This window comes from Somniosus microcephalus, chromosome 13 (genome assembly GCF_052327205.1).
Source record: "Somniosus microcephalus isolate GS21.2 chromosome 13, FLI_Smic_1.0, whole genome shotgun sequence".
In the NCBI taxonomy this organism is placed as follows: Eukaryota; Metazoa; Chordata; class Chondrichthyes; order Squaliformes; family Somniosidae; genus Somniosus; species Somniosus microcephalus.
In genome coordinates this window covers 104248149-104272604 of record NC_140999.1, presented here as the reverse complement: position 1 = coordinate 104272604, position 24456 = coordinate 104248149, and positions in this window count along the sequence as shown.

Sequence of the window (24456 nt, the reverse complement as noted above, 5' to 3'; positions counted from 1 at the left end):
TGATTATGGGGGCTGCATGGGGGGCCAACATTGAGTTGCAGCATTATGTGCGGAGGGCTCGCAGACGCTGTGAGAGACGGGCAGCCATGCGTAGACACAGAAGGGCCATCAGGCGTCGCCAACGTAGGCCTTACGCACCCAGGCAATACCGGCAGCAGGTGTCCTATGTCACCATGTCTGCGGCACTTTGTGTAAAGAGGCTGCGCTTCAGAAGGGAGGTGGTTGGAGAGATCTGCCAGCTGCTTCACGCAGATTTGCAGCCACAGCTCATGTCCAGGACGTCTCTCTCAGTGGAAGTGAAGGTCACGGTGGCTCTCAGCTTTTATGCAAGCGGCTCGTTCCAAGCCGCTGCTGGGGACATCGCGAACATCTCCCAGTTCGCCGTACATCGCTGCATCCGGCAGGTCACCGATGCACTGTTCACGAGGAGACACCAGTTCATCTCCTTCCCCATGACCCAACAGAGGCAGCAGCAGCGTGCAGTGGGATTTGGCAGGATCGCGGGCTTCCCCATGGTGCAGGGCGCCATTGACTGCACGCATGTGGCTATGCGGGCACCTATAGACAATCCCGAGGTTTACTGCAACCGCAAGGGCTACCATTCCCTCAATGTGCAGCTGGTGTGTGACCACAGGCAGCGCATCCTAGCTGTAAATGCCCGCTTCCCAGGAAGCAGCCACGATGCTTTTATCCTGCGCCAGACTACTGTGGCTGACATGTTCCAGGCACAGCCTCCACCAAGGGGATGGCTTATCAGGGACAAGGGCTACCCTTTGTGCACATGGCTCATGACCCCGCTCCGCGCGCCCAGGACCCCAGCGGAGGACTCATACAACGAAAGCCATCAAGCAACAAGGAACGTCATAGAGCAAACCATAGGCGTCCTCAAGCAACGCTTCCGCTGCCTGGATCGTTCTGGCGGCTCTCTACAGCATTCGCCGGATAGAGTGTCCCAGTTCGTCGTCGTGTGCTGCATGCTGCACAACCTGGCTATCCGCCGGACGCAGGCACTGCCACCTGACATTGCACCACCACCTGAGGAGGACGAGCAGGAGGACCATCAGGAGGAGGAGGAGGAGGGGGAGGAGGAGGAAGAGCAGGCCAGGAGGGGGCCAGAAGGCCCAAGGGCCGTACGCCGGGGGCTTATTGCTCGACACTTCTAGGCCCGCTGTGAGGGAATGGCCTGTGGGAATGAGCGCACCTGAAGGCAGCCGCTCCGGAAGCCGTCAGCCGGTTAACGCAGCAAACACTTGAAACATGACACCTGGACAAGCTGAATAAATAAAAACCTTTATTTAACAAACTGAGGCCCCTTCCCACATGAAACTCAAAAACACAGAACACACCCAAAAAACAGTCACAAACATATGTCACTCCCCCAACCTGGGGAGGACGAACAAAAGTTGGCCATCCACATGGCCTTCAACATTGGCCGTAACAAAAAAAGGGCCCCCCTCGCCAACAGAAAGACCCCCATAAAAACAAAAAATGCCTTCAATTTCGGCCATCCACAAAAATCAGCCCCCAAAACACAATCTCCCCCATATATACAATGCCGCAGAGACCACACTCTAGCGGCTGTGCCGAGAGGGCGAGTCCTTAGAGAGCCTTCCCCGGCCCCTGCCCGGCCTGCTGCTCCGCCTCAACGTGGGCCCTGTGGCGGCCTCAAGGCTGGGGGAAGGCTCATGAGGGCCCCCATGCGTCGCGACAGATGCCCTTGGGGGTCGGCCAACACGACGCACGTCCCGGGAGGGGCCGGCTGCTGACTGCTTCGGCTGTGGCTGGCCAGCATCAGTGGCAGCAGCAGCTCCTCGCACCCTGGCTGGGGGAGTGGCAGTGTCGGATGCTCCAAGGGGGGCAAGCTGGCTGCTGCCAGGCGCGCGAGGCTCAGCAGACACAGTGGCCGTCGTCCGGCCTGGCAGTTCAGCTGGCGCAGCTATGTGCTGGAGGCCAGCCCGCTGTGTTGCAGCAGGGCGGCGGGTGTGGGTGCGACGCCTCTGTGTCAAAGCGAGTGTGGCAGAAGTCAGTGACCGCACTGCCCGGGTATGTGCCTCCAGCTGCTGTGACAGTGTGTCGAAGGAACCACCTCTCTGGCGACTCTCCTCCTGCAGTGCCGCGAGTAGTTCGACCCCCCTGGCGTGCGCTGCGGCCAGTTGCTCCACCCCCCTGGCCTGTGATTGGCCGAATGCTGCCACACTCTGAGCCAGGGACTCGATGGCGTGCGGCATCTGCTGCACAACCCCCATGAACTCATGGTGGCGCCGGTCAGACGCCACCGAGATCTCTTGCAGGAGGCGCACCTCCTGGCCGAGGCCACTCTCCGGACTGGAGAGAGGACTCTGCAGCTGGGGAGAAGCCGGCCGAGCTGGCCGACCCCTGCCGCCTGCCTGGACCCCACTGCAAGCAGGATCTGCCCTCCCCTGCAACACCTCCCCCTGGCTCTCCTGCATGCCAGACGTCCCCCCTTCATTGCCATCCCCTGGCACGGCTGAGGGCTCGCCCGATGGCCCGGCTTCCTCCTCGTCCTGGACGTCCTCCTCCTCCAAGGGCCTGGCACCCGGCGCCTCAGGGACCACCTCCTCCTCAGCAGCTGAAAGCAGGAAGGCACAAGAGTAGCTTTAAAGTGAGGACAGGGCGTCAGCGAGGGACGCCTGAGCGGTGGCATTATGCGCATTTGTCCGTCAGTGGGAAAGGATTTAGATCGGAAGCACTAGGGCAACGAGAGAGCTGCAAGCGGTCATCTCCTTACCAGTGGCTTCCAGCACAGGGTCCGCATCCCCGATGGCTACAGGGCCAGTCACCTGGGGACGCAGGAGTCCAGCGACGCTCTCCTCCAGAGCACTTAGAGCCTGGTAGTGGGGCCGTCCACCACCGGTCTCCAGCCGGCTGCGCGCATTTCTTGCCAGCTTGGCCTGCAAGAGAAAGGACGGACTCTAAGTACAGTGTGGTGCCCTGTTGCTGTGTGTACTGCCTCCCATGGTGGAATAGCCTGGCCAGTGTGGTCAGTGCAGAAAGTGCTGCTGATGATCATGCCAGTGGCATTGCTGCGTGAGGAGGGCTGCCCATTATGCCTTTGAGGCCCCTTTGCCCATAGTGTGAGGCTCACATGCAAGGATGAGGAGGACAGTGGAAAGGGTACTCACCTTCACCAGCCGACAGAGGTCATTGAACTTTTTGCGGCACTGGTCCGCAGTCCTGGGCACATCTGAGTTTGAGGAGACCCTGCGTGCGATGCTCCTCCAGGCTTTCCTGAACTCTCTCCTGGGAGCCTTTCTGCCATTGTCCGGGCACAAGATGGGTCTTCTCTCCTGGACAGCATCAATCAGCACCCTCAGTGCATGGTCTGAGAAGCGCTGGGCTCTTTCACGGGCCATCTCCATCTGTTCTGGCGCTATTTTGTCCCACCAGCACTGTTGAGGCCTAGCAGCAGGGCTCCAGTGTGCAGGGCGTGGCAGCAGTCAAAGTTGACCCTTCCCCCTTTAAGAGCAGGCCGGCGTCAGGGTGTCTGCTGTCAAGCAACACATGACCGCACCTGCGCTGCGCCCGGCATCGGCGTTATCAGGCCGCAGCGCCGGTTTAGCGCCGGAACCGAGCATTGCAACGCCGGTTTCAGCGCTCGCCAAAACTCTTGGCCAAATCCACTGAATTTCGGCGCGGTTGCCTGCAGTTTCCGGCGGGCGCTAAATTTACCGAACGCCCGACTTTAGCGCCCCAAAACTGTGCAAACTGAATTTCTAGGCCTAAGTCTATCAGGCTTTTTTACTTCACGTGTGGATCTTCTCAGCACAGGTAAGTCTGATGTGTTTTCATGAGAGCCTGTATGTGTATTTGTGTTAGATTGTTCTGGTGGTGAGTGACAAGATTCAGTTGCGGCATTGTCATCGATTTGCTTTTTGATAGTCTCTTGTGTTTTTAGGAGGGAACGGCGGTTCCTCCTGAGACTCTGTCCTTCCTCAGTTCTAACAGTGTATGACATAAGAACATAAGAACATAAGAAATAGGAGCAGGAGTAGGCCAATCGGCCCCTCGAGCCTGCTTCGCCATTCAATAAGATCATGGCTGATCTGATCCTAACCGACAATCCACTATCACGGAACCATCTCCTGAATCTAACAGAATTAGACACACGAAATAGGAGCAGGATCAGGCTACACGGCCCCTGGGCCCGCTCCGCTACCCACAGGGCCATGACCGATCCGAACCTAGACTCATGTCCAAATTCCTGCCCGCTCCCCGTAACCCTTAATTCCCTTTACTTCTAGGAAACTGTCTATTTCTGTTTTAAATTTATGTAATGATGTAGCTTCTACAGCTTTTTGGGGCAGCATATTCCATGGACCTACCACCCTCTGAGTAAAGTAGTTCCTCCTCATCTCAGTTTTGAAAGAGCAGCCCCTTATTCTAAGACTATGCCCCCTAGTTCTAGTTTCACCCATCATCAGGAACATCTTCCCTGCATCCACCCGATCCAACCCCTTCACAATCTTATATGTTTCAATAAGATCGCCTCTCATTCTTCTGAACTCCAATGAGTAGAGTCCCAATCTACTCAACCTCTCCTCATATGTCCATCCCCTCATCCCCGGGATTAACCGAGTGAACCTTCTTTGTACTGACTCGAGAGCAAGTATGTCCTTTCTTACGTATGGACACCAAAACTGTACGCCGTATTCCAGGTGCGGTCTTACCAATACCTTGTACAACTGAAGCAATACCTCCCTATTTTAATATTCTATCCCCCTAGCAATGAAAGCCAACATTCCATTGGCCTTCTTAATCACTTGCTGCACCTGCATACTAACCTTTTGAGTTTCGTGCACCAGGACCCCCAGATCCCTTTGTACTTCAGTACTTTCCAGTTTCTTGCCATTAAGATAATAACTTGCTCTACGATTTTTCCTGCCAAAGTGCATAACCTCACACTTTCCAGTATTGTATTCCATCTGCCAAATCTCTGCCCACTTACTTAGCCTGTCTATGTCCCCTTGCAGGTTTTTTATGTCCTCCTCACTCACTACTTTCCCTCCCATCTTAGTATCATCTGCAAACTTTGATATGTTACACTCGGTCCCCTCCTCCAAATCGTTAATATAGATTGTAAAGAGTTGGGGACCCAGCACTGACCCCTGCGGAACACCACTAGTTACTGATTGCCAGTCTGAGAATGAACCATTTATCCCAACTCTCTGCCTTCTGTTAGATAGCCAATCCTCTATCCATGCCAGAATATTACCCCCATTCCCGTGATTTTTTATCTTAAGCAATAATCTTTTGTGTGGCACCTTGTCAAATGCCTTTTGGAAGTCTAAATACACCACGTGCACTGGTTCCCCTTTATCCACCCTATACGTTACTTCCTCAAAGAACTCCAGCAAATTTGTCAAACATGACTTCCCCTTCATAAAACCATGCTGACTTTGTCCTATTAAATTATGATTATCCAAATGTCCTGTTACTGTCTCCTTAATAATGGACTCCAAAATTTTACCTACCACAGATGTTAGGCTAACCGGTCTATAGTTTCCAGCCTTCTGTCTACTGCCCTTTTTAAATAAGGGTGTTACATTAGCAGTTTTCCAGTCTGCCGGGACCATTGCCGAGTCCAGGGAGTTTTGGAAAATTATTACCAATGCATCCACAATCCCTACCGCCACTTCCCTCAAGACCCTAAGATGTAAGCCATCGGGTCCAGGTGATTTATCCGCCTTGAGTCCCATTATTTTACCGAGTACCACTTCCTTAGTGATTTTGATCGTGTTTAGCTCCTCCCCCCCTTTAGCCCCCTCTTTGTCCAGTGTTGGGATATTCTTAGTGTCTTCTACTGTAAAGACTGATGTAAAATATTCATTCAGTGTTTTTGCCATCTCCATGTTTCCCACCATTAATTTCCCGGTCTCATCCTCTAAGGGACCAACATTTACTTTAGCCACCCTTTTTCTTTTTATATAACTATAAAAACTCTTACTATCTGTTTTTATATTTTTTGCTAATTTACTTTCATAATCTATCTTCCCTTTCTTAATCAATCTTTTTGTTATTTTTTGCTGTCTTTTAAAGTTTTCCCAATCCTCTATCCTCCCACTAGATTTGGCTACCTTATATGCCCTTGTTTTTAGTCGAATACTATCCTTAATTTCTTTACTTAGCCACGGATGACTGTCTTTTCTTTTACACCCTTTTCTTCTCAGTGGAATATATATTTTTTGGAAGTTGTAAAATAACTCCTTAAATGTACACCACTGATCATGTATCGTCTTACCCTTTAATCTATTTTCCCAATCCACTCTACTCAATTCCGCTCTCATACCTTCATAGTCTCCTTTATTCAAGCTTAGCACGCTTGTTTGAGATCCAACCTTCTCACCCTCTAATTGAATATGGAATTCAACCATGTTATGGTCGCTCATTCCAAGGGGATCCTTTACTAGGACATTTTTAATTAATCCTGTCTCGTTACACAGGACCAGATCTAAGGTTGCCTGCCCCCTGGTCGGTTCAGTTACATACTGCTCAAGAAACCCATCCCTAATACACTCAATGAACTCATCCTCAAGGCAGCCCTGCCCAATTTGATTTGTCCAATTAATATGATAGTTAAAATCCCCCATAATTATAGATGTTCCCTTATTACAAGCCTCAACTATTTCCTGATTGATACTCCGTCCAACAGAGTTGCCACAGTTCGGAGGCCTATAGACTACGCCCACTAGTGTTCTTTTCCCCTTATTATTCCTTACCTCCACCCAAACTGTTTCATTGTCCTGATCTTTTGACCCAATATCATTTCTCTGTATTACAGTGATTCCTTCCTTTATTAACATAGCCACCCCACCTCCCCTTCCTTCCTGCCTGTCCTTCCTGATTGTTAAATAACCTGGTATGTTTAATTCCCAGGCATTGTCACCCTGCAGCCATGTTTCTGTAATGGCCACAAGATCACACCCATATGTAGTTATTTGTGCCATTAACTCATCTATTTTGTTACGAATGCTACGTGCATTCAGATAGGGAACTTTCAAAGATGTTTTGTGACACTTAGTTCCTGCTTTTGCCCTTTTTATTACTTTACCTTTTACTCCATACCTTCTGCCCCCTCCTGACATGCTCTGGTTTTTAATTTCCCCACTGCTACCTAAGTCTATGACCTTCTCTGTTGTCATTTGTATTATTTGCTCTCTAGGAACTTCCCCCACACTAGTTAGTTTAAAGCCCTCTCTACAGCCCTAGTTATATGATCCGCCAGGACTCTAGTCCCAGCACTGGCCAAGTGAAGCCCGTCCCAATGGAACAGCTCCCTCCTGCCCCAGTACTGGTGCCAGTGTCCCAGGAAGCAAAACCCATTTCTCCCACACCAGTCTTTGAGCCACGCATTTAACTCTCTAATTTTATTTGTCCTAGCCAAATTCGCTCGTGGCTCAGGTAATAATCCAGAGATTATTACCCTTGTGGTTCTGCTTTTTAATTTGGCCCCTAGCTGCTCAAACTCCCTCAGCAGAACCTCCTTCCTTGTCCTATCTATGTCGTTGGTACCAACATGGATCACGACAACTGGATCCTCCCCCTCCCACTCCAAGTTTCTCTCCAGTCCAGACCCCCGCTCCACGGTGCTGTGGCCAGGTTGCTCATCCTCCCCGCAGTCCCTGTTCCCATCCTCACGGGGAGTAAGAGCCTCGAGCCTGTTGGACAAGTGCAAGGGCTGCGGCTCCTCCAACACTACCTCCTGGATCCCCATACCTGCCTCACTTCTAGTCACACCATCCTGACCCTGGCCACGGACTACATCTGAATTAATTAATCTAATTGGTGTGACTACCTCCTGATACACAGAGTCCAGGTAACTCTCCCCCTCCCTGATGTGCCTCAGTGTTTGAAGCTCGGTCTCCAGCTCTTCAACACGCAGCCGGAATTCCTCGAGCAGCCAACACTTACTGCAAATGTGATCACCGTGAGCATCAATGGTGTCCACCAGCTCCCACATATTGCAGCAGCAACACATCGCCTGATCTCCCATTCTATGTAATTAATTAAATTTATTATTATTCTTAAATACCCTCTGCCTCGATTCTAGATGGTGAATATCACACCTTAGAAACTATAAACCAAGGAGATTTAAGCTTAAAAAGGGAGAAATACTCACCAACCAATTACTTACCCGCTTTGTGGTGCCGTCACACCTTGAATACTTTTTACCTCTCTCCTTCCCTGAGATTGGAGATTGGTGAGGCCTACCTGAGCCTCTGGGGCCTCTTGTAGTCGCTCTGCCGCTCAGCTCCGCCTCCACCCGCTGCCGATGCCGCACTGAGGCCTACCTGAGCCTCTGGGGCCTCTTGTAGTCGCTCTGCCGCTCAGCTCTGCCTCCACCCGCTGCCGATGCCGCACTGGGGCCTACCTGAGCCTCTGGGGCCTCTTGTAGTCGCTCTGCCGCTCAGCTACGCCTCCACCCGCTGCCGATGCCGCACTGGGGCCTACCTGAGCCTCTGGGGCCTCTTGTAGTCGCTCTGCCGCTCAGCTCCGCCTCCACCCGCTGCCGATGCCGCACTGGGGCCTACCTCAGCCTCTGGGGCCTCTTGTAGTCGCTCTGCCGCCCAGCTCTGCCTCCAGCCGCTGCCGATGCCGCACTGGGGCCTACCTCAGCCTCTGGAGCCTCTTGTAGTTGCTCTGCCGCTCAGCTCCGCCTCCACCCGCTGCCGATGCCGCACTGGGGCCTACCTCAGCCTCTGGGGCCTCTTGTAGTCGCTCTGCCGCTCAGCTCCGCCTCCACCCGCTGCCGATGCCGCACTAGGGCCTACCTCAGCCTCTGGGGCCTCTTGTAGTCGCTCTGCCGCTCAGCTCCGCCTCCACCCGCTGTCCAGACCTTGGTCCTACCTCCTCAAGAACTGTAGCTTTCCTGTTCCATGCATCTGGATCCTCAATCCTGACAACATCATCCCTTGTCAATGGTTTCAGAGATTTGGGTGACTCGTCATAGTATGATTTCTGTTTCAGCTTTAACAGTTGAAGTCTCTGTCTCAGTTCCTTACTCTGCTTTTCTTTTGCACAGCAGGGTAGCGTGGTACACAACTTGCGACCCATTAGGAGTTCAGCAGGTGAAGAACCAGAGTCTAAAGATGAGGCTCGGTAGCTCAGCAGGGCGAGATAAGGATCAGACTTGCTTTCTGTCGCTTTCTTCAGTAGCTGCTTGAGAACTTGAAAACCTTTCTCTGCCTTACCATTCGACTGAGCATACAAAGGACTGGATGTGATGTGTTGAAAGTCATAATGTGCTGCAAACTGTTGCCACTCCTTACAGTTGAAGCACGGACCATTGTCGCTAACGGCAATCCTGGGAATTCCATGTCTGGCGAAGATGGATTTCACATGCATTATGACACTGCTTGCTGTGGTGCTTGAGAGCAGCGCCATCTCAGGATAGTGAGAATAGTAGTCAATCACTATTAGATAGTCTTTACCATTTAAATGAAAAAGGTCCATACCAACTATTATGTCCGTGTATAATTGAGACACGGACTGCAGGAGTTGGTTATAACAGGTCTTTACTGAGTGGAGACAACCTGGAACTACTATGCAAAAGTTACTACACAGGCTTATATACAGGGGTGGTCACTACTGGTACTGCAGTATACAGGGGCTGCAGAATATAGTTCCTTCTGCAAAGTACATACACTACACTTCCTCCCCTTTTAGCTAAACAGTACATAACATTCGATTAATAATTAAATAACATATTTACAATTACAGTTGTTAGATACATTAGTTGAAGTTAAGCAATTATAAGTTCAGTCTTTGAGGAGGCTTCCTGATTCTGTCTGGATAACGCCTCTTTGGGGTATCAGGTTCTTCTGGCAAAGTTGATTCGGGATCAACGTCGTTGTTTGGTTCGTCTACTTCCAATGTCACCGATTCTGCGGTAGATGCAATTGGTACTTTGGTTTCATCACCAGGTGTATCGGATCGTGGTGTGGAATTGACGTTTTCCAGTGACTCTAGAATCTGGTCAGCATGGCGTCTTACAATGCTCTCTCCAATGTCCACGGTATACATTAGAGGTCCTTGCCGTGTACAGATCGTTCCTGGCTGCCACTTCTCTGTGCGGTATTCCCGGGCCAAAACTGGTTGACCTATCTTAAAACTCCTGGTCGGCCTTTCATTCATATTCTGAAACTGCCTGTTCTCCACATCTCTTCTGATGTTTGGCTTAACCAAATCCAAGCGGCATCGTAGTCTTTGATTGAAGAACATCATGGCTGGAGTTTGGTTGGTAACCGCATGTGTCGCATTCCGATAGGCAAACAAGAAGTTATCCACCTTGTGTTGTAGGGGTGTGTCTTCATTACACATTGCCTTGATAGCCTTCTTGAATGTTTGAACGAACCTCTCAGCCAATCCATTGGTGGCTGGATGATATGGGGCGGAAGTGTAATGCTTAACACCATTGTTCTTTAAGAACCTCCGGAACTCTTCAGACACAAACTGTGGTCCATTGTCGAAGCAAATCTGTTCAGGCAGCCCATTTCTGGCGAATATGGTTCGTAAGACTGTGATAGTTTTTTCCGTGGTGGTTGAGGACATTTTTATTACCTATGGCCACTTTGAATGTGCATCCACCGCAATTAAAAACATCGAGTCCATAAATGGACCAGCAAAATCAATGTGCACCCTTTGCCATGGAGATGAGGGCCAGTCCCATGGATGTAGAGGGGCTTGTGGTGGGGCGTTTTGGACCTTCTGGCATCCTGTACAGCTCTTGGTCATCTCTTCGATTTCTCTATCGATTCCCGGCCACCACACAAACGCTCTGGCTAAGTTCTTCATTTTTACCCCTCCCAGATGACCCTCATGAAGCTCATTGAGCACTCTATCCTTCAATTTGGGTGGAATTACTACTCTGGATCCACACATCAAGGTTCCTCTGCACACTGACAGCTGTTCTCTTCTCGGCGAGAATGCTGGCAGCAGTGGTTTGCCATGTGCTCGCCATCCCTTCACCATTAAATCATAGACCCAGGAGAGTGTCGGGTCATTTCGTGTTTCCTTTTCTATGTTTGCATTCGTCACAGGGAGACATTCGACTATGGTCGAGTGGAATATCTCCACTGGATCCACTGCAGGTGCTTCTTCCACCATCGGCAACGGTACACGCGACAATCCATCAGCATTCCCATGCTGTTTAGTTCCTTTGTACTCGATGTCATATTGGTGTGCCCCTAGGGAAAGGGACCACCTCTGTAGCCGTTGTGCTGTCATTATCGGTACACCCTTCTGAGGGTTGAAAATGGAGACAAGAGGTTGATGATCAGTTAGTAGAGTAAATTTCTGACCGTGCAGGTAGTGATTGAACTTCTTCACCCCCCACACCAGGCTGAGGGCCTCTCTGTCAATCTGGGCGTAGTTACGCTCGGCTGAAGTTAACGAGCATGACGCAAAAGCTATTGGCCTCTCTGAACCATCAAGAAATTTACGTGACAGTACCACTCCAATGCCGTAGGGAGACGCATCACACGCCAGTCTTATCGATAGTGATGGGTTGTAGTGAGCCAATACTTCTCTTGAAGTGATTAGGTCTTTACTCTTCTGAAAGGCCCGCTTACATTCATCGCTCCATTTCCATGCTACTCCAGTTTGTAGTAGGGCGTTCAGTGGGTGCAGAATTGTGGACAAATTCGGCAAAAACTTATGGTAGTAATTCACCAATCCGAGGAATGACCTCAGTTGCGACACATTTTCAGGCGCTGGAGCCTTAACTACCGCTTCAATTTTGTCAGGGGACTTATGTAACCCCTCTTCATCAATCACGTGGCCACAATACGATATCTGTTTCTTAAAAAACTCGCACTTGGGGCGATTGGCTCGTAGCCCATGTTCTCTTAGTCTAGTGAGCACCTGCTCTAGGTTGGCAAGGTTTTCACTGTCATTTTCATCTGTCACTAGGATGTCGTCCAAGTAACACTGAGTCCCCGGAATCCCTTGCAGGACTTGTTCCATCGCTCTTTGCCATATCGCCGGAGCTGATGCTACTCCGAATACCAGTCGATTATACTGGTAAAGACCTTTGTGAGTGTTTATCGTGAGATATTTCCTAGAGGATTCTTCAACCTCCATCTGCAAATATGCTTATGCTAGGTCAATTTTTGTAAAACGCTTCCCTCCAGATAGTGAGGCGAAAATATCTTCTATCCTCGGAAGAGGATATTGTACTGTGTGAAGGACTGGGTTCACCGTCACCTTGAAGTCCCCACAGATGCGAACCTTCCTTGGCTCCTCAGACTTATTGCTTAACGTTTTCTTCATGACAGGAACGATGGGTGTCGCCCACTCGCTCCAGTCTAACTTAGATAACACGCCTGCATTCTCCAGATTCTCCAGCTCTGCCTCGACGGCTGGGCGAATTGCATATGGTACCGGTCTTGCTTTGAAAAACTTGGGAATTGCATTCTCTTCTATTTTTATTCAGGCGGTTGCTCCTTTAAGAGTTCCCAGTTCTTGTTGAAATACCTCTTTGGCGTTAGCTAAGATTGTTGACAATCGTCCAGGAGTGACGTCGTCATCCTTTTTACCAGCCACCGTCAGTGCCTGAATGGAGTGCCAGTGTAAACTTATCTTTCTGATCCATTCACGTCCCAATAATGGTGGTCCACCATCTTGCAGTATGTACAGATACAATTTCTGTATTTCCTTGCCGTTGTATTCGACAGGCACCCTTATTTTTCCTCTGGGGTATACTTTTTGCCCCGTATACGTCTTCAAGACAATGGATGTCTCTTTCAAGGGTATGTGTGAGAATAGCCGCTCGTAGTCTCATCGATTCATGACGGTCAGAGCTGATCCTTTATCCAATTCCATTTTGACTTGGGACCCTGCTATCGTGAGGGTGCCCCAAATGGTTTGGTGATCCTCTTTTGCAATTACGTTGTGAAGTTTGAGACAGCTTAGTCTCTTCTTCCCGGATTCACTATCGCTCATCTGGTCTTCGGAACTACCGTCCATCATCTTTTGTACTTTCCTGTACTGTTCCTTAGTAGCCTTTTTGTTGTCGTTAGTCTTCTTCCCAGACCTGCAAACTCGTGCAATGTGTCCCATCTTTCCGCATTGCCTGCATATTTTGTTCTTGGACCAGCAGTCCTTCTGGTCATGGGTTGTTCTGCCGCAACGATAACATTTTTCAAATCCCCGTGTCATTTCATGGGTGCCGTATTCCTGTGGCTTTTGCTGTATTTCCACAGCTCCCTTTGCTGCTGCTTCGTACGATACTGCCACGCTGAAAGCCTTATCTAGCGTCAGCACTTTCTCTGAGAGTAACCTCTTCTGGATTCCTTCACTCAGGAGTCCACAGGCAAATTTGTCCCGTAGGGTATCTGCCAGTCCTGCTCCGAACTGGCAGTGCTTTGATAGCTTGCGTAGTTCCGTAAGGTAATCAGCATTGCTCTCATCTTTATGCTGATTTCTCCTGTGGAATTTAAATCATTCTGCTATCAGCAGCGGTGTAGGATTTAGGTGTTCCTGTAGGATATCAACAATTTCGTTAAAACTCTTCGCCTTCGATTTGGCTGGAGTAATCAGGTTCCGCAATAGGCCGTACGTTCTTGCGCCCATTAAGTTTAGTAGTACCGATGCCTTTTTCTCATCGGCTACTTCGTTTGCCTCGCAACATACCTCGACTCTCTCCACATACATGGCCCAGTCTTCTATTGCATTATCGAAGGCAGTGATATTGCCAGTCTTCGGCATCTTGGAAGTCTAAGATGGCGCCTCCTGCGCTTTGCCTTCTTCCCCGATTTAACAAAATGGCGCCTCCCGCGCTTTGCCTTCTTCCCCGCTGGATTAAGATGGCGCCTCCCGCGCTTTCTGTTTTCTCCGCTGCTGCTAGCGCTGTTGCTGGTGTTTTATGCCTTGATGGTGACGCCCTATGGTCTTCGCGCACTCCCCCCCCCGCGCTGCTGCTAACGCCGCTCTCCGCAGTTCCCGTGGCAAACTGCAGCTCCTCGCGGCTTTCTGCGCTTCTAATTTTTATTATTTCCCCGTCGTCGGAGCAACCCTGCAGGACACTTGCCCCCCTCTTCTCGGGTCTGTACGCTGCCCGGCTTCGTAGCACCGGCCGCGCTCTGTGTGCTCCACCCTCTCTCTCTCTCTCTCCTCTTCCCGACAACGCTGCTCGGCCCCGTTGAAAAGCCACCCGATCGAGCTCTAGACCGCCGCAGCCCAGGAAGGATCAGTGTACCACCTGCCACCAGCCTGATTAGCTGACACACCATCGACAGGATAACCAAGCCCTGCTCTCGACAGCCTCTCCTGCAAATCTTCAACTCCGATGAATCAGAGGCGGATGCCCATGGTCGACGCCCATTTCTTCTGTTCGTTTATTTATTTTTTCTTCCTTCTGGACTCGACCTCTGATAACTTCGCTTCAGGGATGGATCCCCATGAGATGGTGCAGACTGTAGGTAAGTTCGGATCTGCTCGGTGCCAGTATTATGTCCGTGTATAATTGAGACACGGACTGCAGGAGTTGGTTATAACAGGTCTTTACTGAGTGGAGACAACCTGGAACTACTATGCAAAAGTTACTACACAGGCTTATATACAGGGGTGGGCACTACTGGTACTGCAGTATACAGGGGCTGCAGAATATAGTTCCTTCTGCAAAGTACATACACTACACCAGCCTTTTGCCATGGTGCTGTTGGTATGTCAGCTACTATCATTGGTTCCTTTGCTTGTTTGTTTTGGTGTTTCTGGCATGTCTCACATTTACCTATCACGTTCTCAATGTCCTTATTTATGCCAGGCCAATAAACAGTGTCTCTTGCTCTCCTTTTGCATTTTTCAATTCCGAGGTGTCCCTCATGAATCCTTTTGAGCATGTCTCGACGTAGAGCCTGTGGAAGGACTATTCTGTTCTGTTTTAGTAATAGTCCACTTGTGACACTCAACTCTGACCTGATGTGATAGTACTTTGGACAGGAACCTTTTGGCCAACCATGATGAATGTTCTCTATTACTGTTTGTAACACTGTATCTTTTACTGTTTCTTCTGCTATTTGCTTTGATTTTGTGTCTGACACAGGCAGCACAGCAGTGACCATACTCACATGAACATCCACGTCTTCTTCAGTAGAGCTCACATGACTCATTGTGGGTGCTCGGGATAGTGCATCTGCTAACACTATTTATTTGCCTGGTGTGTAGATCAGTTCAAAGTCATATCTTTGCAGCTTCATCGTGAGTCATTGAATCCTTGGAGACATCTCATTCAGGTTCTTTTTTATGATGGCAACCAGTGGGCTGTGGTCTGTCTTAACTGTGAAGGTGGGAAGTCCATATATGTAGCCATGAAACTTTTCTAGTCCAACTACCAAGCCTAGACATTCCTTTTCAATCTGGGCATATCGACACTCAGTATCAGTCATAGACCTGGAGGCATAGGCAACAGGCTTCCAATCTTCACCCTCTGCTTGTAGCAAGACCGCACCTAGGCCATCTTTTGATGCATCCGTTGACACTTTGATTCTTTTTGTTGGGTCAAAGAAGGTGAGTACAGGTGTGGTTGTCAGCACTGTTTTGAGGTTTATCCACTCTTGTTCATGTCTTTCTGTCCATGCGAACTCATTTGTTTTACATAGCAGGTCTCGCAGACAGGCTGTCTTGGCTGACAAGTTAGGAATGAACTTTCCAATGAAGTTTATCATCCCCATGATGCGTAGCACTCCTTTTTTGGCAGTGGGTCGGGGCATTTTGAGTATGGCGTTTACTTTTTCCATATCTGGCTCTATTCCTTTACCAGATAGATTATCTCCTAGGAAAGTGACTTCCTGGACGCCAAACTGACACTTGGCTTTGTTGAGCTTCAGTCCATTCCGGCGTATGCTCTGTAGCACTTTAGTCAGTCTCTCATTGTGTTCTTTCAGTGTGGAGCCCCAGATGATGATGTCATCAACATAGACCCGAACTCCTTCCAGACCTTCAATTATGTGATCCATCGCTCTATGAAAGATTTTAGATGCAGATATTATCCCGAAAGGCATTCTGAGGAAACAATACCTGCCAAATGGTGTGTTGAAGGTACAGTATTTGGTGCTCTCTTCGTCCAGTTTTAGTTGCCAAAATCCTTGTGAGGCTGGCTTCGTACCGTACCCGATGGCAGCAATATAGAGTTCGAATTGTTGTTTAAAAGTCTGCCAATTGTAGTCGACATTTCCTGTGAGTTTCAAACGCTCTGGTGGCTTCAAATTCTCCATGTCGCATTGCACAATATCCAGCAGATCTTACCAATCTTGGTACCATGTTATGTTCATTAATAACTAATCATTTTTATTAAGAACAGCTAGCTTTTGCTAGACACTTTATTGAGCACATGTGGACTAGGTACAGTATCTGTAGAGGCCTCCATCTTGACTGCTGCCTTGTGGGTAGCCTAGTGCATCATGGGTAGCCCACTCTTATATACATACAGCACCACCTAGTGTACCATTCCAGAATGACAGGTTACTGATCATTACACTCCTGAGCGAGTTTCCCTCTTCATGGTGCATGCTTCACAACCTGGCAATCCTCAGGATCCAGCCAATGCCACCAGGGATTGGTGCACCACCTGAGGAGGAGGAGGAGGAGGAGGAAGAGGAGGAGGATGAGGAGGATGATCAGCAGCAGCACCAAGGTGGGAGGGAGGCCCACAATGTTGTCACTGCAAGGGCTGTCCATGAACAGCTGATAAGAAGCCGCTTCTAGGCCCCCACTGAGAAGATGGCTTCTGGCATGGAGAACAACATCATGGAAAGCAACCCCAACCCCTATCGCTGGCCAAAGCTGGAATGATTCAAAAGATCAAAAATGTACATTTTGAATACAACAACTTTTTCTTTGACAAACTCTGTGTCATTTATTCAGGACAAACAATTAGAAACAAACACAACAAATCATGAACTAACAGAACTGGTTCTCACAAGATGGAGATAAACGGCAAAACAGTAAACAAATGTAATCACATGAACTTCGGCCTTTACTACAAATATTCCCACCATTTATTTAGACCTCCTACTGTTTTCCTTTTGAGGGTGATCTCCATCCCCTGTGCACTTCCCCCCTTCCCACCCTACTGCTCCTCCGTAATGGGGCTGCAGCAAGGCTGGTGGAAGGCTGTTGAATGTCAGATGCAGAGACTGCAGATACCCTTGAAGGGCGCCCTCGACCAGCTCTGGGCCTGGAGGGCCCAACTGCAGACTGCACCAACTCTGCATGGGTTACAGGCTGTGGCAAGTGTAGTGGGGAAGTGCCAGTGGTGGGAGCAGAACTGCTGTCATCCTGAGAGAGCACAGCACCTTCCTGCTTGACTGACACACTGGCACTCCCATGGGGCAGTACCTCAGCATCCGGAGCAATCTGCTCGAGCACAGATTGTTGGCCTGCTGCGGCACCGTGAGAGCCCCGGGGCAATGTGGCCGACCCAGCGAGGATGGCAGCAGTCAGTGCTTGTGTTACATCAATCTGAGACTGCGTGAGAACAGTCTGAGACTGGATGGCACCAGCCAATGACTGAATTGCAGCACTAAGCCGTTGCGTTGCGTCGGCCTGTGCTGCAGCAGAGTGCTCCACACTCCTTGCCAGTCCATCAGTGCTTTCGGGCACCCTTGCCATTGCACCCATGAGCTCAGTGTGCATGCTCAAGGCTTGGCTATTCATGGCCGCGATGGCGCGGTCCTCATCCGAGTCCAGTGCAGCAGGACTCGCTTGCCTACTCGCCCTCCGGGGAGATGGCCCCTGAGCTTCCCTACTCCCATGGCATTGCTGCAGCCCGCTGGGTCCCGGAGCTTTGCCCTCATCAGACCCTACCCCCCTGCTCCCCTCCAGGGAAGGCGTGGTCCCAGTATCGGCATAGGCTCCCTCGGGAGACACAGGCGCTGAGGCACCGGCTTCCTCTTCCTCCTCGCCTGGGGCGTCACTGCCACTGGCAGGTTGAGGGACAGGCTGGTCAGCTGGTGGTTCACCATCTGAAAGCAGGGAGGTACAAGAGTGGCTTTAGCGTCAGGACAGGGGGGCAGTAAGGGAGCAAGGACTGGAGACATTTAGTAAGTTGGATTGAAAGTGTAAAAGGCTGGTGTTGTGAGGGGCAAGTGGAATGAGAGAGGAGAGAAAGCTGATGAACTGACCATTGCTGTCCCCAAGGGGGTCGACCTCTCCAGCAACCACGGCACCTATCACCTGGCTGGCAATGATCCTGTGCACGCGCGCCGCCAAATCGGTGAGGGTGTGTAGGTCAGCCGGTCCTCCACCCGTCCATTGCTGCTCCCGCCTGTTATGAGAGAGCTTGGCCTGCAAGAAAAAGGAAGGCGTCTGAGTGAATGTGCAGCCATGTGCTTGCCTGATGTGCCTCCACAGTTGAATAGCCCTTAATGTATGCAAGCCGTGGAATGTGCGTCTGTGCTATATGAGATGGCCATAGGTCTTGGATGAGTGTTGGGAATTTGGGGTTTTTAAACCCTCTGGGCAGAGAGTGAAGTTGAGATGGTGGGATGTAAAGGTTTTGAAAAGCAGCCACTCAGCCTAACCAGCCGAGTGAGGTTGTTGAACTTCTTCCGACATTGGGTGTGGGTCCTCGGCACCAGGCTCCTCGAGGAGACATGCTGAGCCACCTCCCTCCAGACTCTTCTATATTCACGGGGCAATGTCCTCCTGCCACGCTGTGGGGAGAGCACTGCCCGTCGCCGCTCCACAGTGCCTACCAGAGTCACCAAGGCCTGGTCGCTGAAGCGCTGAGCTCTTTCCCTGGGCCTCTCCATTGATGGTTCCAGCACAAATAATGTACAGGACTCTCCAGGCCGAGATTCAAGGCTGCAATGAGCAGGGTGTGGATGGAGAGCAAGATCGACCCTCCCCTTTAAGAAATGGCCAGCGCCAGTGTCTGTGTTCCATTGTTGACTGACATCACATGAGCTGCGCCCGCGCTCTGAGGTAGCGCCTTGCTCCTCGGCGTTAGCGCCTTAAGACAGGTGTGTAACACCTGACTTAGTGCTCAAATCACCTCCGGGGCGATGGAGGCCAAGTTTGCAGTCACAGGCGATAATTAGCACCATGCGCTAAACTTTGCTCCCAGCCGATAATAGCACCCCAAACGGGGCGATACTGAATTTCTCCGCCCAGTGTTCAGAGACCCAGTGTTCAGAGGCCCAGTATTCAGAGGTCCAGTGTTCAGAGACCCAGGGGGAAAAATTTGGTTGCTCTGCGCCTCCCGTGAAATTCAGTGGGAGGTTAGCGGCGGCGGTAACCGTTAGCGCCCCATGGCGCTGCGCCGCCGGCAATGACTCCATCGCCGTGTACAGCGCCCCGCTCGCACCCCAGCCACGATCTTCGGTATCACCCCCTGACTTACCGCCTGACGCTTTGTCCGACGGGGTCGGGGGGGCCTACCTGCGGCCTGGGCGGCGCTAATTAAAGGCAAGGTGCCGGGCGGCCATTTTTGTTGCTGGCCGACTTCCAGCATCTGCACCCGTTGCCGTCCCCAGCCTCTTCAGCCACACAGCTTACAGGGAACATTGCCACTGACTCAAGGCTCGCTCCACTTATAGTAATCTCATCTACCCCACACCTTATAACTTGTCCTTTTCTCTACAGATGTAGGCTGACCTGCTGTGTATTTCCAGCATTCTCTGTTTGTGCTGCTGATTCATGTGTTGGAGGATGCCGTGCTAAAAACCATACAGTGCAGTGATGGAACCCGATGGCACACCAAACTGCGACTGTGGCCATGAGGCCCAGACCATGGAACACATTACATCAACCCGCCCACTGAGATCTGTTGCGGGAGGCACCTCATTTCTCCACTCGGCATCTCAGGAGACCAGCGAATGGAGAGCCAGACTAGATGTCCTATTATAAGCTTTTCCCGTCATCTGGAACAACAACAATGGGAGGTGGCTGTGTGATCACGGGCCCGTTATGAAATAACTTTGGGCAGTGCCATTTCCGTTTCCGGCTGCCCTTGATCAGCATTCATTGCTCCTATTATGTCCGTGAATGATTGAGACACGGACAGCAGGAGTTGAACAAAACAAGTCTTTACTGATGGAAGTCAATAGTGAAACTGAAAACAACAGAGGCTCACTAGCGCCTTTTATACAGGGGTGGTCACTGCCGGTACTGCAGTCTGAGACCAGTTATTCTCTTAAAGGTACATACACAACAGCTCCCAAATTAGCAGCCCACTCAGAGAAGCCGCAGGGAATGGCAGCATTGCACACTGATGCAGCAGGGGGCTGTTCTTTTGCGGTTAAGGGCATCGAGAAAGATTTTTTTCGCACCATGTGTGTAACAAAATAAAAACTCTATAAACACGTCTTATTTTTGTGAACAAAGGCATCAAGGGGTATGCGGAGAAAGCAGGAATATGGTGTTGAGATAGAGGATCATCCATGATCATATTGAATGGCGGAGCAGACTCGAAGGGCCGAATGGCCGACTCCTGCTCCTATTTTTCTATGTTTCTACCATCACAGTTGGGGCAGAATAGACGGAGCTTCACCTGCTCCTAACAAGGGAGGAGGTCTATGGAACACTGATGGCCACTTTGAGGAAGTCGGTGAACACGGGGATGGTTCTGACAGAGTAGAAACAGGCAAATGTGCCTCTCAGATTCAAGGTGGTTGCCAACCTGTACCTGGCAAATATAGATGCTCATACTGAAATCGCCATGAAGTGAGAGAGGGTTCTATTCCTTACTACTAACATCCCTCTTCCACTCACCTCTTCTGAAGGCACTGATTATAAGTGGGATGCGATTACATGGCTACCTTCAACCCTGCAAAGTGTCAGTTCTCCATGTGTCAGTCTTGGCCCAGGGGTACCACCTCTCACCTCTGTGTCAGAGGTTGCTGGTTCATAGACCCACTCTAGAGACTTCAGCACATAATCTGGGCTGACACTTCAGTGCTGTACTGAGGGAGTGCTGCAACCAACATTACTAAAACAGATTGTATGATCATTTACCGTTTACCGTTGCTGGGACCTTACTGTGTGTAAATTGCTGCTGTGTTTCTTGTATTACAACAGTGACTACACTTCAAAAGTACTTCATTGGCTGGAAAGCACTTTGGGACGTCCTGAGGTTGTGAAAGGCGCTACACACCTTTATTGCCCGAAAGGATGGTGGAAGCAGATTTAATAGTAACTTTGAACAGAGAATTGGATATATACTTAAAAAGGAAAAATTTGCAGGGTCATGGGGAAAGAGCAGGGGAGTGGGACTAATTGGACAGCTCTTTCAGAGAGCCGGCAGCAGCACAATGGGCTGAACGGCCTCCTGTGCTGTAAGATTCTATGATTCTATAAATGTAACTTCTTTCTTTAGACATTGAGTGCTACGACTTTTAAAAATATTCATTCTCAGGATGTGGGCAACAACGGCAAGGCCGGCATTTATTGTCCCTCCCGAGTCACCCTGGGAAGGTGGCGGTGGGCCTTCTCCTTGAATTGCGGCTTTCATTATGGTGTCAGGTAGGCAATTCTAGGGTTTTGGCCCAGTGATGATGAACAAGGGTTGTAGTGTATGTACCTTTAAGGGGAGAACTACTTTTTACAGCTCCTGTATACTGTAGTACCGGCAGTGACCACACCTGTATATAAACCCTGAGTAGGGATCTGTACTGCTGGTTTTAGAGTAACCCTCATCCAGTAAACAATTATTGATTGTTCCTCTGCAGTCTCTGTCTATTTCTAGAAGGACACCATACATCAAGATTCACGGATTTAACATTGGCGACGAGGCGATTCAAACCTACCTGCAACTCTGCAGAGGAAGGCCGATTCCAGAGACACGGGCGTCGACCATCCGGCGGAGACTCCAGCGAGGCGGGCTGGCAACAGGTACGGCGCAGACCCTTCCCGCACAGCGGCGGCTAGAGCCGACCGACGGCACAGGAAAAGGCCGAGCAGCGTCGACGGGAGCAGAGAGAGGGTAAAGTGCACAGGGCGCAGCCGGGGTTCAGGACCGAGCGGCGTCAATGAGAGAGGCGCACAGGAAAACGCGCAGAGCACGGCCGGTGTTCAAGGGCTGAGCAGCGTCCGCGGGGGAAGAAAGGAAAGCGAGGGAGACGCCATTTGAGCCGCAGCGGAGAAGAAGGGAGAGCGCGGGAGACGCCATTTTTGAGCCGCAGCGGAGAAGAAGGGAGAGCGCGGGAGACGCCATTTTGAGCCACAGCGGAGAAGAAGGGAGAGCGCGGGAGATGCCATTTTTAGCCAGTCTAACCACACCCAGGGATGCCGAAGAGTGGCAGTGTCACAGCGTTCGACAATGAAGTCGAAGATTGGGCGACATATGTAGAACGCACAGAAGTGTACTGCAAGGCGAATGAAGTGCCAGATGCCAGGAAAGCACTGGTATTGTTGAATTCCATGGGTGCAAAAATGTATGGCTTACTGCGAAACCTAGTAACCCCAGAGAAGCCAGTGGAAAAGGATTTTGAAAGCATAGTGGCAATCCTACAGGACTACTTAAACCCCACACCGCTGCTGATAGCAGAAAGATTTAAGTTTCACAAAAGGAACCAGCATAAAGACGAAAGTAATGCTGAGTATTTAACGGAACTGCGCAAGCTATCGAAACACTGCCAGTTTGGAACGGGACTAGCAGGTATTTTAAGGGACAAGTTTGTGTGTGGGCTTCAGAGTGAAGGAACCCAGAAACGGCTTCTATCAGAAAAGGATCTTACGCTGGACAAGGCTTTCAGCATAGCAGTATCACATGAAGCAGCCACACGGGGCGCTGCAGAGATACAACGGAGACCGCAAGAATATGGCACAAATGAAATGTCATATGGAGCAGTGAAGTGTTATCGCTGCGGCAGAACAACACACGACCATAAGGATTGTTGGTTCAAGGACAAAAGTGTGCAGACAGTGTGGAAAAGTAGGACACATAGCAAGAGTCTGCAGGTTGGGAAAGGAAACCAGCAGCAAGAAATCTCCACAGGAGAAGTACAAAAAGGTACATAAGGTGACGGAGAGTAGTTCAGACGAACAGAAAAGTGATACAGACTCCGGAAGCAAGGAGCTGGGTTGTCTGAAACTACATAATGTAATCAAAATGGAGGATCACCAAACTATCTGGGTCACGCTCAAGATAGACGGAGTCCAAGTGAAAATGGAATTGGACACAGGATCAGCCCTAACAGTCAGAAACCGAAGGGACTACAAGCGACTATTCTCACATATACCCTTGGGAGATACAGAGATTGTCTTGAAGACGTACACGGGGCAAAAAGTCTACCCCAAAGGAAAAATAAGGGTGAACGTTATATATAACGGCAAGGAAACACCAAAAATGGACCTATATGTATTGCCAGATGGAGGACCATCACTACTAGGACGTGATTGGATCCAGAAGATACAGCTAGATTGGCATTCCATACAAGCACTGACTGTAGATGCCAAAAAGGATGACGACGTCACACCTGGACGACTGTCAAAAATGCTAACTGACGCACAAGAAGTGTTCCAGGAGGGACTCGGAACACTAAAAGGCATAACAGCGACGATCAAAATCGAGGAAAATGCAAGCCCAAAGTTTTTTAAGGCCAGACCGGTGCCTTATGCGATCCGCCCAGCCGTCGAAGCAGAGCTGGAAGGTTTGGAACGTTCTGGAGTACTGTCCAAAGTGGACTGGAGCGAGTGGGCTACACCCATCGTTCCTGTAATGAAGAGGTCGTTGAGTAATACGCCTGGGGAACCGAAGAAGGTTCGCATCTGTGGGGACTTTAAGGTGACAATGAACCCAGTCCTTCACACAGTACAATATCCGCTTCCGCGGATTGAAGATATTTTCGCCTCGCTATCTGGAGGAAAACGCTTCACTAAGATTGATCTGGCCCAGGCATACCTGCAAATGGAGGTAGAAGAAGCCTCGAAACAATACCTCACGATCAATACTCATAAAGGTCTCTACCAATACAACCGGCTGGTGTTCGGGGTAGCATCAGCTCCGGCTATTTGGCAAAGGGCAATGGATCAAGCCCTGCAAGGGATTCCAGGGACCCAGTGTTATTTGGATGACATCCTGGTCACGGGCGAAAATGACAGTGATCACCTCGCCAACCTGGAGCAGGTGCTCACTAGATTGAAGGAATATGGGCTCCGAGCTAATCGCCACAAATGCGAGTTTTTCCAGAAGCAGATCTTGTATTGTGGCCACGTTATTGATGAAGAGGGGTTACATAAGTCCCCTGAAAAGATTGAGGCAGTAGTCAAGGCTCCAGCACCAGAAAATGTGTCACAACTGAGGTCGTTCCTCGGGCTGGTGAACTACTACCATAAGTTCTTGCCGAATTTGTCTACAGTACTACACCCACTGAACACCCTACTGCAAACGGGGGTACCATGGAAGTGGAATGACGAATGTAAACGAGCTTTCCAGAAGTGCAAAGAATTGATCACATCAAAAGAGGTGTTGGCTCATTTCAACCCAGCATTACCAAT